The following is a 13414-nucleotide window of genomic DNA, read 5'->3' as shown; positions in this document are numbered from 1 at the left end:
CCAAGGCGACACTCGCTCGGAGACGCTTTTCGTTGCGAGTGGAGCTGCGGTCTGTTGTACGCCTTTCCGCCTATACCACTTCTGCCCAGAGTGCTGAAGAAGATCAGGCCCGACCGGCCCCAAGTCATCCTTGTGGCTCCGGATTGGGCACGAAGATACTGGTATCCCGAGCTACTCAGTCTATCGATCGATCCCCTGAATCGACTGCCTTTTCAGGAGGACCTCGTGTCGCAGGGGACGGTACTCCACCCGAACCTGTCCAGCCTCCACCTCCATGCGTGGAGATTGAGCGGCGACAGTTGATGCCATTTGACTTGCCTCCTGAAGTCTGTAATGTTATTCTGGCAGCCAGGCGTCCCTCCACTAAATCGGTATACGCCTGCAGGAGGAACAAACTTGTGGGATGGTGCACAGCAAAGGCTGTGGATCCCCTTTCCGCCCCTCTTTCTGAGGTTCTCCTCTTTCTTCTTTCCCTGGCCCAGCAGGGCTCTGCTCTGGGCACCCTCAAGGGATATCTTTCAGCTATTTCTGCTTTCTTACGGCTTCCTGATGAGCCTTTTCTTTTCAAATCCCCTGTTGTCTCTCTATTCTTTAAGGGCATTACTCACATGTTTCCTCCTGTCCCTTTCGTAATGCCTCAGTGGGATTTGAATCTAGTCTTGACCTATCTGGTGTGCGCTCCCTTTGAGCCACTTCATAATTGTCCCCTTCGTCTTCTGACTCCTAAGACTGCTTTCCTGGTTGCCATCACCTCTGCTAGAAGGGTGAGTGAGCTCCAGGCTCTCTCTTCTAAGCCTCCTTTCCTTTCTGTCCATCCGGACAAAGTTGTTCTTAGGACTTGTCCTTCCTTTCTCCCTAAGGTGGTAACTGCCTTTCATATCGGCCAGTCTGTTATCCTGCTCACCTTCTTTCCGCCTCCGCATCCCTCGAAAGAGGAAGAGAGGCTCCACCGTCTGGATCCAAAGCGGGCGCTGTCCTTCTATCTGGACCGCACCAAACAGTTCCGGGTGGACGACCAACTCTTTGTTGGCTACGTGGGCACTAAGAAGAAGGGGCGGGCGGTGCACAAGCGAACCATCTCTCGGTGGGTCGTCTTGTGCATTAAGGCCTGTTATTCCTTGGCTAAGAAAGAACCTCCTGTGGGGCTTAGGGCCCATTCTACTCGGGCCACAGCGGCTACTACTGCCCTGGGAAGGGGAGTCCCTTTGCAGGACATTTGTCAGGCAGCAACGTGGGCCTCGCTGCACACGTTTGCCATGCATTATTGCCTAGACAACCAAGTCTGGAGAGACGGCTTCTTTGGCCGTTCCGTTCTCCAGGACTTCCTGGTGTGATCTTGGTTCGCAGACCCACCACCGGGGTTGGTATTTGCTGGGGTATCTATTCTAAGGTAAGGAATCTAACTAACGTGTTTCTTACAGATATATCATTACCGAAGGTAAGTATCTGAAAGAAACACGTTAGTTAGATTCCTCACCTTAGAATATCCCCAGGCGTCAGGCTGGATCCGGAAAGATTTTTGTAGCAATACCCCTTGCGCGTCGGTAGGCGTCGTCTGCGGCTCCGCGTCCGTCGTCGGCGTCGGCGTCGTGCGCCGGAATGACTTCGTCGGAGTACTTAGACGCCGCCCTCGCGCGCTGACGTCAGTTCTTCTTTTTTCCGCGCCAGTAAGCGCCGGTCCAGGAAGAGCTTACCCCTAGTCAATTTTTGACTAACTTTTTTGTGACTTTTTTGGTCGACTGTTGGTGCCGGTAGGATGCCTGGTTTTAAAGCCTGTGACGCCTGTCATCGACTGATGTCGGTGACGGATCACCATCGCCGGTGCCTCTTCTGCCTGGGGACCGACCACGACGCGGACTCGTGCCCCGACTGTCAGGCCTTGACATCGAAGGCTAGGCGGGAGCGGTCCCGCAAGCTTCTCGAGCTTCGCCACTTGGCTCCGCGCCGCTCGAGTTCCCGGTCCAGGAGGAGGTCCAAGGACCGGTCGCGGAGCCGCAGTCATCGACATCGCTCGTCGGGCTCTTCGGGTAAGTCGAAGCACTCCAAGAAGTCCAAGAGGCGACATCGCTCTTCGGACTCCCCTCGCCGGTCGCGCGACTCGGCCGAGGGTCAAGGTGGTTCCACCCCTGTGGCTCCGCCGGAGCCGCAGGTGCCACGTCCGTCCCCATACCCTCCGGTCCCTGGGACTGACGCGACGCCGGCGGAGGTCAGTGCCTTCCTCACGGCCATGAGAGGCCTGGCTCCGCCGTCGACGCGCCTTCGGGCCCCGCAGACTCGACTGGGCGACTTTGCGTGCTGGCGGCTCCGGCCCCGGTGCCGTCGACGGCTCCGGCCCCGACGTCGCAGGTCCCCGAGGGATCCAGGCCTGGATCTATGTCGGTGCCGGTCGACCTCGTCACGCCTCCTCCGCCGGCGCCGACCCCGGTACCACCACTGGCGCCGTCCCCGGACGACGCGGTTTCCCTGTTTACCCCCATTCCGGACCCGACACCGGCTCGGCGTCGACCAACGCCGGCGCCGCTGGATGAGCAAGTCATCTACCGTCCGGCTCCGTCCCTTCCACCTGTGTATCAGGACTCGGATGACGGGGTGACTGGGAGGGATCTGAGGATCCTCTGGCCAGACAGGTCTATCTTTCTCAGGACTGGGCAGACGAACTGGGGAATGCCAGTGGTCTGGACACCTCCCCGGACGCTGGTTTCATCTCTCCTCCGACTGTGGCGTCGGAGGAAGGTGCAGCTTTTTCAGTGGTGCTGCGCAAGGCGGCCGAAGCCCTTTGGCTCGACTTGCCTGCTGTGGCCGTGAGGACTAACGTCCTCACTGAAGTGCTCCAACTGACGGCAAGCTCCACAGAGCCTCTGCTGCAGTTTAATGAGGCCCTCTGCTGCAGTTTAATGAGGCCCTCGTCGACGTTCTCCAGGTCACTTGGTCCAAGTCCTCCACAGTACCTCCTGTGGATCGGAACGAAGCCTGGCGCCACCGCCCTGCTCCGGGCGACCCCAGTTTCCTGTCCCAACACCCCACCCCTGAGAGTCTGGTTATCCAGGCCTCTACGTCCCAATCCTCCTTCCCGTCCGCTCCTCCGGACAGGGAATCCAAGAGGTTGGAACAGTTCGGGAAGAAACTGTTCTCGTCCCTGAGCCTGGGGCTGCGGTCTTTGAACACCGCTTGCATCTTGGACCGTTACTCCCACTCTCTGTGGGATGCGGTGGAGGACGTGCTGCCCCTGTGTCCGGAGGAGGCCCGGACACGTCTCTCCCAGGCACTTGCTAACGGGCGATGTGAGAAGTTGGCCTGATGTATGATGTCACTAGTTCTAGTGTACACCTTATATCAGTCCAAACAACCCTTATGGTGATTGGTTGTAAAGTCAACCTTATAGACCAGCTATCCTAGTGGTAGCATGGACAAGAGCAGTCTTGGGCTAAACTCTGAATGGCATGTGAAGCCAGCTGTGATACCATATATAATCCCTTGAATACCAAATGAAAGGACACCACAACAGATATATATATATATATAAAATAAAGTGTATTTATTCTAGTCAAACCCTCAGCACTCTTTGAGATTCGAGGTAAGTACAACACAGTCTTATTTAAGCATACATTAAGTCACACAGGTAAGTAATACAGTTAGGCCCTAGGGGCCACCCAAACCATATACTAAAGAAGTGGTATAAGGACCACTGTCACGGAAATAGAATAGGCCTAGGCCTAGGGAATCGCTGGGGCTACACTACACTACCAACAGTTAGGAAGTGGGAGGCCCACGGGATTCAGGTGCAGAGTGGAAACACTCACGCGTAATGCGTATAGTCGATAGAAATAGTACAGTTCTGAAATAAGCAGTTTTAGGACACTTCTGGAGCAACTAGGAAGTCGAGACTCGGAAACTAGACCCTAGGATAGTCACTACCCTTGTGAGCACCGAAGTACTCAAGTTACCTAGCCCACAGGCTGCGGGTGCATAGGTGTGAACTTGCGTCGGGTTTCATCGTGGACTTCTATGGATGCCTGAAGGAAAGTTGCTGACAGGCAGTCAGTGCAGAGTGTCCGGTGGATCCCAAGGCCGGGATCAAGAAGGAAGGGTACCTGCAAGCAGAAGGGACAGAGTCAAGGTCACTAGCCAGTGACCACGTGGAACCAGGAAGGAACCAGGCGATGTCGTGAAGATTGCAGGTGAAGGGTGAAGCTTGTCGCTGCAGCCACGGGTACCAGGAGGCGTCGAGGACGACCAGGAGGCGAGCTGTCCCACGAAGGCTCTTGCTGTCGGCGGCGTCGAAGTCGAACTAGGACTCACCAAGCCTTGGCAAGCGGAACCCACGAAGAACGGAGGACTTGCTTCTGGTGCAGACCAGGAAGGTCTGGGGTGCTTCTCTTTTGCAAGGAAGCGGGAGCCAGTCTGGAGGAGCCAAACCAGCGGTGAAGATTTCAAGGTGTGTCGTCACAAAGGCCGCTAGCCAACGGGCAAGCAACCGGACAGACGTAGCAAGCAGGAAAATGCAGAAGGGCCCCACGCAGGACTCGTGGAGTGTGGGGGGCTGATCTTCGGTGCAGATGGTGCTTGGGGTTGGGGCTTCTCAATCCCCGGTGCACAACTTCGAGGGTACCTCAGAAGCTGCGCTGGAAGATACTCGCCACTTTTCCCAGGTAGCCGGTCTCTCGTCGCCTCCACGGATCTCAGCTCGGCTGGGGATGTGGATCAGGGTCGGAGAAGTCTGGAAGTCAAGGCTCTGGTCGGGCTCTGCAGTCGGTCCCTCGTAGAACTTCAGCAAAGCAAAGGGTAGTCTCTTGATGGTGCCTGTTTGCACAGGGTAGCCACTCCTTGGCCACAAGGGAGATTCTTCAGTCTTCTTCTTTCGTCGAATGTCGAAGGTCCAGAGGTTCTGTTCAAGTTGCAGGTTCAGGATAATCTAATCTCCTGGGGCCCAGCTACCACTCTTATACTAATCTGGGGGGCTGGGTTGCCTGCTAGGTCACGCCTTATGGGTGGGACCTGGGAGGGGGTGGTTACACCCCCTTCCCTTTGTCCAGTTTCGCGCCAGGAGTGGGGCTGGAGTGCCCTAGCACCGGTTTGAACTGGACTATGCATAGGACACCTTGTGTGCCCCAGGCAGTGTCTCGTTTCTTTCATCCCTCCCTGCCCCAATACACTAAGGCCTGTCTGGGGTGGTGCTCGCACCTCCCAAGGCAGGAAACCTATTGTCCAAGCCTCCCTTGCCGGGATCACTCCCAGCAGCAGGAGGTCAGACTTGTGTCGTGGCAGCAGCATCCATTTTGTGATGCTGGGGCTCTGGTTAACTTTAACCGGGTAAGTAGGTTACAACATGTCTTCTCCCTCTAGAAGGGATGGATAATATCCTCATCACCAGAAATGGGATGGGGGTATTATTCCAAAGTGTTAGACACCTTACACGACATGTTTTGATAAAGCCAAACCATAGTAACCATAACCGTTTAAGATTATAAGGCACTTTAAGAGTATATGGTAGGCTATATCATAGAACAGCTATAAGGACATGGTTCCGAAAGCTGCAGACAGGCTCAGCTCATGCTAGAGCACCATCTCACATGTTACCAAGCACTCTGCCTCCAGGATTGTTAAGGCCTACCATAGGAGTGGCTGATAGGTACACATGTGTCTATATATAAGATAGGTATAGGAATACTACACCTAAGCAAGGAGTGATTACACGACCTTGCCCCAGCTGAGTGATCAGCCAGTTGTGTCATAATGGAAGGCCAGGCCAGGGGTGGCATAATACATGCTGCAGCCCCTGGTAGGCCTAGGGTACACCTATGCCCTGGGTACCTAAGGTACACTGTACAGGGGCCAATAAGGTGATCCTATCCAAATGGGTTATGCACCTAAAGTACATAGTATTAATTTAGAGAGAGAACAGCAGGGCTGTGGGTCTGATTAGCAGGCCCACAGCCACATCTAAGTCGAAACCCAGTAAAGCAAAAGCAAAAAGTGGGGTGAACATAGAAAGCAGACCCTACTCTCCTACAGGCGAGATGCAGCACGACATACCATACGGTGTGGACTTGACACCACAGACTCGCTGGGTAGGGCGATTTCCACCATGGTGGCGCTTCGGCGTCACGCCTGGCTGAGGTCCACGTCATTTTCGGGGGATGTCCAGAGTTCCCTCATGGACATGCCCTTTGATGGCACTCGCCTTTTTGGTGAGAAGGCGGACAGTGCGCTGGCTCGGTTCAAGGACTCCCGGGCCACGGAAAACTTCCGCCTTTCGTCCCTTTCGTGGCCAAGGAAGGGGCGCCTCCGCACGTCCGCCCAGCCACCTGCCGCAGAACCAACCTGCACACGGTCGCGGACGTGGATTCCGCCGAGGCGGTACTGGAGGTCAACGTGCCGGTCAGTCCACATCCACCCCGGCAGCATCCGCCACAAAGCCCTCCTAGTCCGAGCTTTCAGGCCCATTCAACGCCAGTGGGCGGCAGAGTTCGCCATCACCTGCTCCACTGGCGCTCCATCACGTCGGACAGGTGGGTGCTGCAAATCGTCCGAAGGGGCTACTCCCTCCCCTTCGAGACGACCCCTCCAGCCATGCCACCGCTGAACCACCGTATGTCGGGGGATCATTTACACCTATACGAGAGGAAGTTTCGGCCCTCTTGGCCAAAGAGGCCGTCGAGCGCGTTCCTGGGCCGGAAGTAGGTCGTGGTTGCTATTCCCACTACTTTCTCGTTCCCAAGAAGGGCAAAGGGGGCCTACGCCCGATCTTGGATCTCAGGAGCGTCAACGCCTTCCTCCGGAAGGACCGTTTCAAGATGCTCACCTTAGCTCAGGTTCTGGCTGCCCTAGACCCTGGAGACTGGATGGTAGCGTTGGACTTGCAGGACGCTTATTTCCACATCCCCGTCCTGCCGGCCCACAGGCTTTACCTGCGGTTCACGGTGGGTCAGGAGCACTTTCAGTTCACCGTGCTCCCCTTCGGCCTCACCAGTACCCCTCGGGTGTTCACGAAAGTGATGGCGGTGGTCGTAGCTCATCTGCGCAGATCAGGGGTCCCAGCCTTCCGCTATCTCGACGACTGGCTGATGAAGGCAGGCTCGCCCCAGCAAGTCGTCTCCCACCTCCAGACTACGGCCGACCTCTTGCACTCGCTGGGGTTCTCCATCAATGTGCCGAAGTCGCACCTGAGTCCCTCCCAAAAGCTCCTTTTCATTGGGGTGGTTCTCTATTCGGCGCAGTTCCGGGTCTATCTGCCGGATCAGCGGGTCCGGGACATTCAGGCCCTGATTTCCATCTTCCGGCCTCTGTCCTGGGTTTCGGTCAGGTTGGTGCTGCGGCTTCTGGGGCTGATGGCCTCCTTCATCCTGTTGGTACCTCACGCCAGGTGGCGGATGTGAGAAGTTGGCCTGATATATGATGTCACTAATTCTAGTGTACACCTTGTATCAGTCCAAACAACCCTTATGGTGATTGCTTGTAAAGTCAACCTTATAGACCAGCTATCCTAGTGGTAGCATGGACAAGAGCAGTCTTAGGCTAAACTCTGTATGGCATGTGAAGCCAGCTGTTATACCACTTGTAATCCCTTGAATACCAAAGGAATGGACACCACAACAGATATATATAAAAATAGAATGTTTTTATTCTAGTCAAACCCTCAGCACTCTTTATGAGATTCGAGGTAAGTACAACACAGTCCTATTTAAGCATACATTAAGTCACACAGGTAAGTAATACAGTTAGGCCCTAGGGGCCATGCAAACCATATACTAAGTAAGTGGTATAAGAACCACTGTCACAAACGCAGGATAGGCCTAGGGAATCGCTGGGGCTACACTATACTACCAAAGGTTAGGAAGTGGGAGGCCCACGGGATTCAGGTGCAGAGTGGAAACACTCACGCGTAATGCGTAAAAGTCGATAGAAATAGTAGTTATTAGAAATTAACAGTTTTAGGACACTTCTGGAATAGCTAGGAAGTCGAGAATTGGAAACTAGACCCTAGGATAGTCAATACCCTTGTGAGCACCGGAGTACTCAAGTTACCTAGCCCGCGGGCTGCGGGTGCATAGGTGTGAACTTGCGTCGGGTTTCGTCGTTGACTCCTATGGATGCCTGAAGGAAAGTTGCTGACAGGCAGTCAGTGAAGAGAGTCCGGTGGATCCCAAGGATGGAATCAAGAAGGATGGATACCTGCAAGCAGAAGGGACAGAGTCTAGGTCACCAGCCAGGAAGGGACCAGGCGATGTCGTGAAGATGCAGGCGAAGAGGTGAAGCTTGTTGCAGCAGCCACGGGTACCAGGAGGAGTCGAGGACGACCAGGACCAGGAGATGAGCTGTCCCACGAAGGCTCTTGCTGTCGGCTGCGTCGATGTCGAGCTAGGACCCAACAAGCCTTGGCAAGCGGAACCCACGCAGGATGGAGGACTTGCTTCTGGTGCAGACCAGGAAGGTCTGGGGTGCTTCTCTTTCACTGAAGAGCGGGTGCCAGTCTGGAGGAGCCGGACCAGCAAGATGAAAACAAAGGTTCGTCGTCGCAGAGGCTACTAGCCAACGGGCCAGCAACCGGACAACATGTCGAGCAACTCAGGTGCAGAAGGGCCCCACGCAGAACACGTGAAGTGTGGGGAGCTGATCTTCTTTGCAGATGGTGCTCGGGATTGGGGCTTCTCAATTCCCCAAGCACAGCCTCGGGGATGCCTCAGAAGTCACGCTAGTCAGTTACTTGCCACTTTTCCCAAGTCGCCGGTCCCACGTCCCTCATTGCCTCCACGGGTCTCAGCTTCGCTGTCTGTGGATCTGGTTCAGAGGTGTCTGGAAGTCTCGGCGCTAGTCATTCTCTGCAGTCGTCCCTCGTAGGATCAGTCGCAAAGCAAGCAGCGGTCGCTGGATGGTGCCTGGTTGCCCAGGGTGGTCACTCCTTGGCCACAAGGGAGATTTCTTCAGTCTTCTTCCTGAGGTCGAATGTCGAAGGTCCAGAGTTTCTGTTCAAGTTGCAGATTCAGGTTAATCTAATTTAGCAGGGCTCAGCTACCTACTGATATACTGGGCTAGTGGGCTGGGCTACCTGCAAGGTCCCTCCTATGGGTGGGACCAGGAAGGGGAGTGGTTACACCCCCTTTCCTTTGTCCAGTTTCGCGCCAGAGCTGGGGCTGGAGTGCCCCAGTGCCGGTTTGAACTGGACTATGCATGGGACACCTTGTGTGCCCCAGGCAGTGTCTAGTTTCTTTCATCCCTCCCTGCCCCAATACACTAAGGCCTGTCTGGGGTGGTGCTCGCACCTCTCAAGGCAGGAAACCTATTGTCCAAGCCTCCCTCGCTGGAAGGACTCCCAGCAGCAGGAGGTCAGACTTGTGTCTGTGGCAGCAGCATCCATTTTGTGATGCTGGGGCTCTGGTTAACTTTAACCGGGTAAGTAGGTTTCAACATGTCTTCTCCCTCTAGAAGGGAGGAATAATATCCTCATTGCCAGAAATGGTATGGGGGTATTATTCCAAAGTGTTAGACACCTTACACGACATGTTTTGATAAAGCCTAACCATAGTTACCATAACCGTTTAAGATTATAAGGTACTTTAAGAGTATATGGTAGGCTATATCATAGAACAGCTATAAGGACATGGTTCCAAAAGCTGCAGACAGGCTCAGCTCATGCTAGAGCACCATCTCACATGTTACCAAGCACTCTGCCTCCAGGATTGTTAAGGCCTGCCAAAGGAGTGGCTGATAGGTACACATGTGTCTATACATAAGGTAGGTATAGGAATACTACACCTAAGCAAGGGGTGATTACACGACCTTGCCCCAGCTGAGTGATCAGCCAGTTGTGTCATAATGGAAGGCCAGTCTAGGGGTGGCACAATACATGCTGCAGCCCCTGGTAGGCCTAGGGTACACCTATGCCCTGGGTACCTAAGGTACACTATACAGGGGCTAATAAGGTGATCCTAACCAATTGGGTTATGCACCTAAAGTACATAGTATAAATTTAGAGAGAGAACAGCTGGGCTGTGGGTCTGATTGGAAGACCCACAGCCACATCTAAGTTGAAAACCAGTGAAGCAAAAGCAAAAAGTGGGGGTGGACATAGAAAGCAGACCCTACTCTAATACAGCAGATGCGGGCTCTGCAGTGGGACCTGAAGTTTCAGTGGGCCCAGCATCAAGGCAACCTGTCCGACCACGTCTTGATCTCGGAGGGCACTGCGAACCAGCAGCAGTGGTGGCTCACGAATCGCGATAGGGTCAGCGGCAGATCCCTCTCCCTACCCCAACCGGAGCATGTCGTAGTAACGGATGCATCCCTCCTGGGATGGGGGGGCCACATGGGAGAGGCGGAGATCAGAGGACTCTGGTCTCCGGCGGAGACTCGGCTCCATATCAACCTCTTGGAGCTGAGGGCGATCCGACTTGCACTAAAAGCCTTCCTTCCCCCTGTCCGGGGAAGTGTCGTGCAGGTGTTCACGGACAACACCACTGCCATGTGCTATTGCAACAAACAGGGCGGGGTGGGGTCCTGGACCCTTTGTCAGGAGGCTCTGCGCCTCTCGACATGGCTGGAACATCAGGGCATCACCCTGGTGGTTCAACATCTGGCGGGCTCTCTGAACGCCAGAACAGACGAACTCAGCCGCCGGTGCATGATGGATCACGAATGGCGTCTAATCTCGGACGTGGCGCAAGTTCTCTTTTTGCAGTGGGGAGAGCCTTGATTAGATCTATTCGCCACCGAAGAGAACGCGCAATGTCAGCAGTTCTGCGCGTTGGAATTTCCAAGGCGGCACTCGCTCGGAGACGCTTTTCGTCGCAAGTGGAGTTGCGGTCTGTTGTACGCCTTTCCGCCTATACCACTTCTGCCCAGAGTGCTGAAGAAGATCAGGCGCGACCGGGCCCAAGTCATCTTGGTGGCTCCGGATTGAGCACAAAGGTACTGGTATCCCGAGCTACTCAGTATGTCCATCGATCCTCCGATACGTCTGCCTCTTCAGGAGGACCTTCTGTCGCAGCAGCAGGGGACGGTCCTACACCCGAACCTGTCCAGCCTCCACCTCCATGCGTGGAGATTGAGCGGCGACAGTTGATGCCATTTGACTTGCCTCCTGAAGTCTGTGATGTCATTCTGGCAGCCAGGCGTCCCTCCACAAAGACGGTATGCGCCTGCCGGTGGAACAAATTTGTGGCATGGTGCACAGCAAAGGCTGTGGATCCCCTGTCCGCCCCTCTTTCTGAGGTTCTACTCTTTCTTCTTTCTTTGGCCCAGCAGGGCTCTGCTCTGGGCACCTTGAAGGGTTATCTTGCTGCAATCTCTCCTTTCTTAAGGCTTCCTGATCAGCCTTTTCTTTTCAAGTCCCCTGTTGTCTCCCGTTTTCTGAAGGGCATTACTAATATGTTCCCTCCTGTCCCCTTCGTAATGCCTCAGTGGGACTTGAACCTTGTTCTCACTTTTCTGAAGTGCGCTCCCTTTGAGCCCCTTCACAACTGTCCACTTCGTCTACTGACTCTGAAAACTGCTTTCCTGGTGGCTATCACTTCCGCTAGGTGGGTGAGTGAACTCCAGGCTCTGTCAGCTAAGCCTCCCTTCCTTTCGGTTCATACGGATAAGGTTGTCCTCCAGACACGTCCTTCTTTCCTTCCTAAAGTCATGACTCCCTTTCACATCGGGCAATCTGTGACGTTGCCCACCTTCTTTCCGCCTCCGCATTCTTCAAAAGATGAAGAGAGGCTCCACCGTCTGGACCCAAAACGTGCGCTGTCCTTTTATTTGGACCGCACAAAACAGTTCCGGGTGGATGACCAACTTTATGTTGGATATGTAGGTGCTAAGAAGGGTAAAGCTGTGCACAAGCGGACCATCTCGCGATGGGTCGTGTTGTGTATTAAGATCTGCTATTCCTTGGCGAAAAAGGTCCCTCCTGTTGGGCTGAGAGCCCATTCCACTCGGGCCTCAGCGGCGACAACTGCCCTGGGACTGGGAGTCCCCTTGCAGGACATCTGTCAGGCGGCAACGTGGGCTTCACTGCACACGTTTGCCAAGCACTATTGCCTGGACAGCCAAGTCCGGAGAGACGGCTTCTTTGGCCGTTCTGTTCTCCAGGACTTTCTGTTGTGATCTTGGTTCGCAGACCCACCACCGGGGTTGGTATTGCTGGGGTATCTATTCTAAGGTGAGGAATCTAACTAACGTGTTTCTTTCAGATAACAAGTTACTTACCTTCGGTAACGATGTATCTGTAAGAAACATTAGTTAGTTAGATTCCTCACCGACTCACCCAGCTTCCCCGTTCTGCGAACCGGCATCTAGGGATAAGGTTCTCCCTTTCAGGGCCCTAGATTTTTTGGCACCAGTGTCGGTCTCTTGCATGGGTCTGCGTCCCTGGCGCGGAAAGCTATGTATAAGAACTGACGTCAGCGCGCGAGGGCGGCGTCTAAGTACTCCGACGACGTCATTCAAGCGCACGATGCCGACGACGGACGCGGAGCCACAGACGACCCCTACCGACGCGCAAGGGGTATTGCTACAAAAATCTTTCCGGATCCAGCCTGACGCCTGGGGATATTCTAAGGTGAGGAATCCAACTAACTGATGTTTCTTACATATACATCATTACCGAAGGTAAGTAACCTGTGCTATTTATTTTCCCCGCTCTATTATTGTGACGGCGTAAATGGATGAGACCAATTTGTTTACAATTATCTATTCTCTCGGCCTCTGCACTAATTGATTCTGAGCCACCAAATGCAATGTTCTGTCATTGGAGTTTTAACTTGTTTAAGTGTTTTTTAAATTTGTATTAATGCTCATTAAATGAAGGGAGCAATTATTAACTTTGGTTTTAACCTGTTATTCATTATTAAGAGCATAAAGGATATTTTAATTATTTCTTATTGTATAAAATAGTTTAATGATTTGTATTTGGAGATTTTTACTGTCGGCTTTCACTTAGGATTGTAGAAAATATGTTGCACAATTCTTTTTATATGTTGTTGGTCTTTCAGTTTATGTGGATCTCTTTGGAGTTCCAAAATCATAAATAAACTTGAACTTGCCAATGGTGTCTGCCCTACTATGGCTCTGTAAAGTGGGCAAAGTACACCTATTTCACACTTGACTCCAAGGGTAGAGAAGCTTAGGGTTGAAGGCTTCCCATGAAAATAGATGGTGTTTGGGACAAGAGCTCTATATTCCACAGTCAACCATCAGACACAATAACGTCAACAATCCTGTGCTTATCTTTTGAATTAAACAAAGTACTTCAGTCGCACAGCATAATGTTATACTAGACAGTTCAATTAGCGAATTTAGACAGTTGTAATCATGTTTGTGATCTTTTATGAGGCGCTACCCCCTTTAGTATGCTTTTCCCCACGCTAACGGAGTACCCCAGCATCTACTATTGGTGGATAGTTCTAGTCTCAAGGCACTGATTGGGCACTAA

This window comes from Triturus cristatus, chromosome 2_2 (genome assembly GCF_964204655.1).
Source record: "Triturus cristatus chromosome 2_2, aTriCri1.1, whole genome shotgun sequence".
NCBI classification, from domain to species: domain Eukaryota; kingdom Metazoa; phylum Chordata; class Amphibia; order Caudata; family Salamandridae; genus Triturus; species Triturus cristatus.
The sequence above is the reverse complement of the archived record's forward strand: the minus strand, read 5'-3'. Positions refer to the sequence as shown.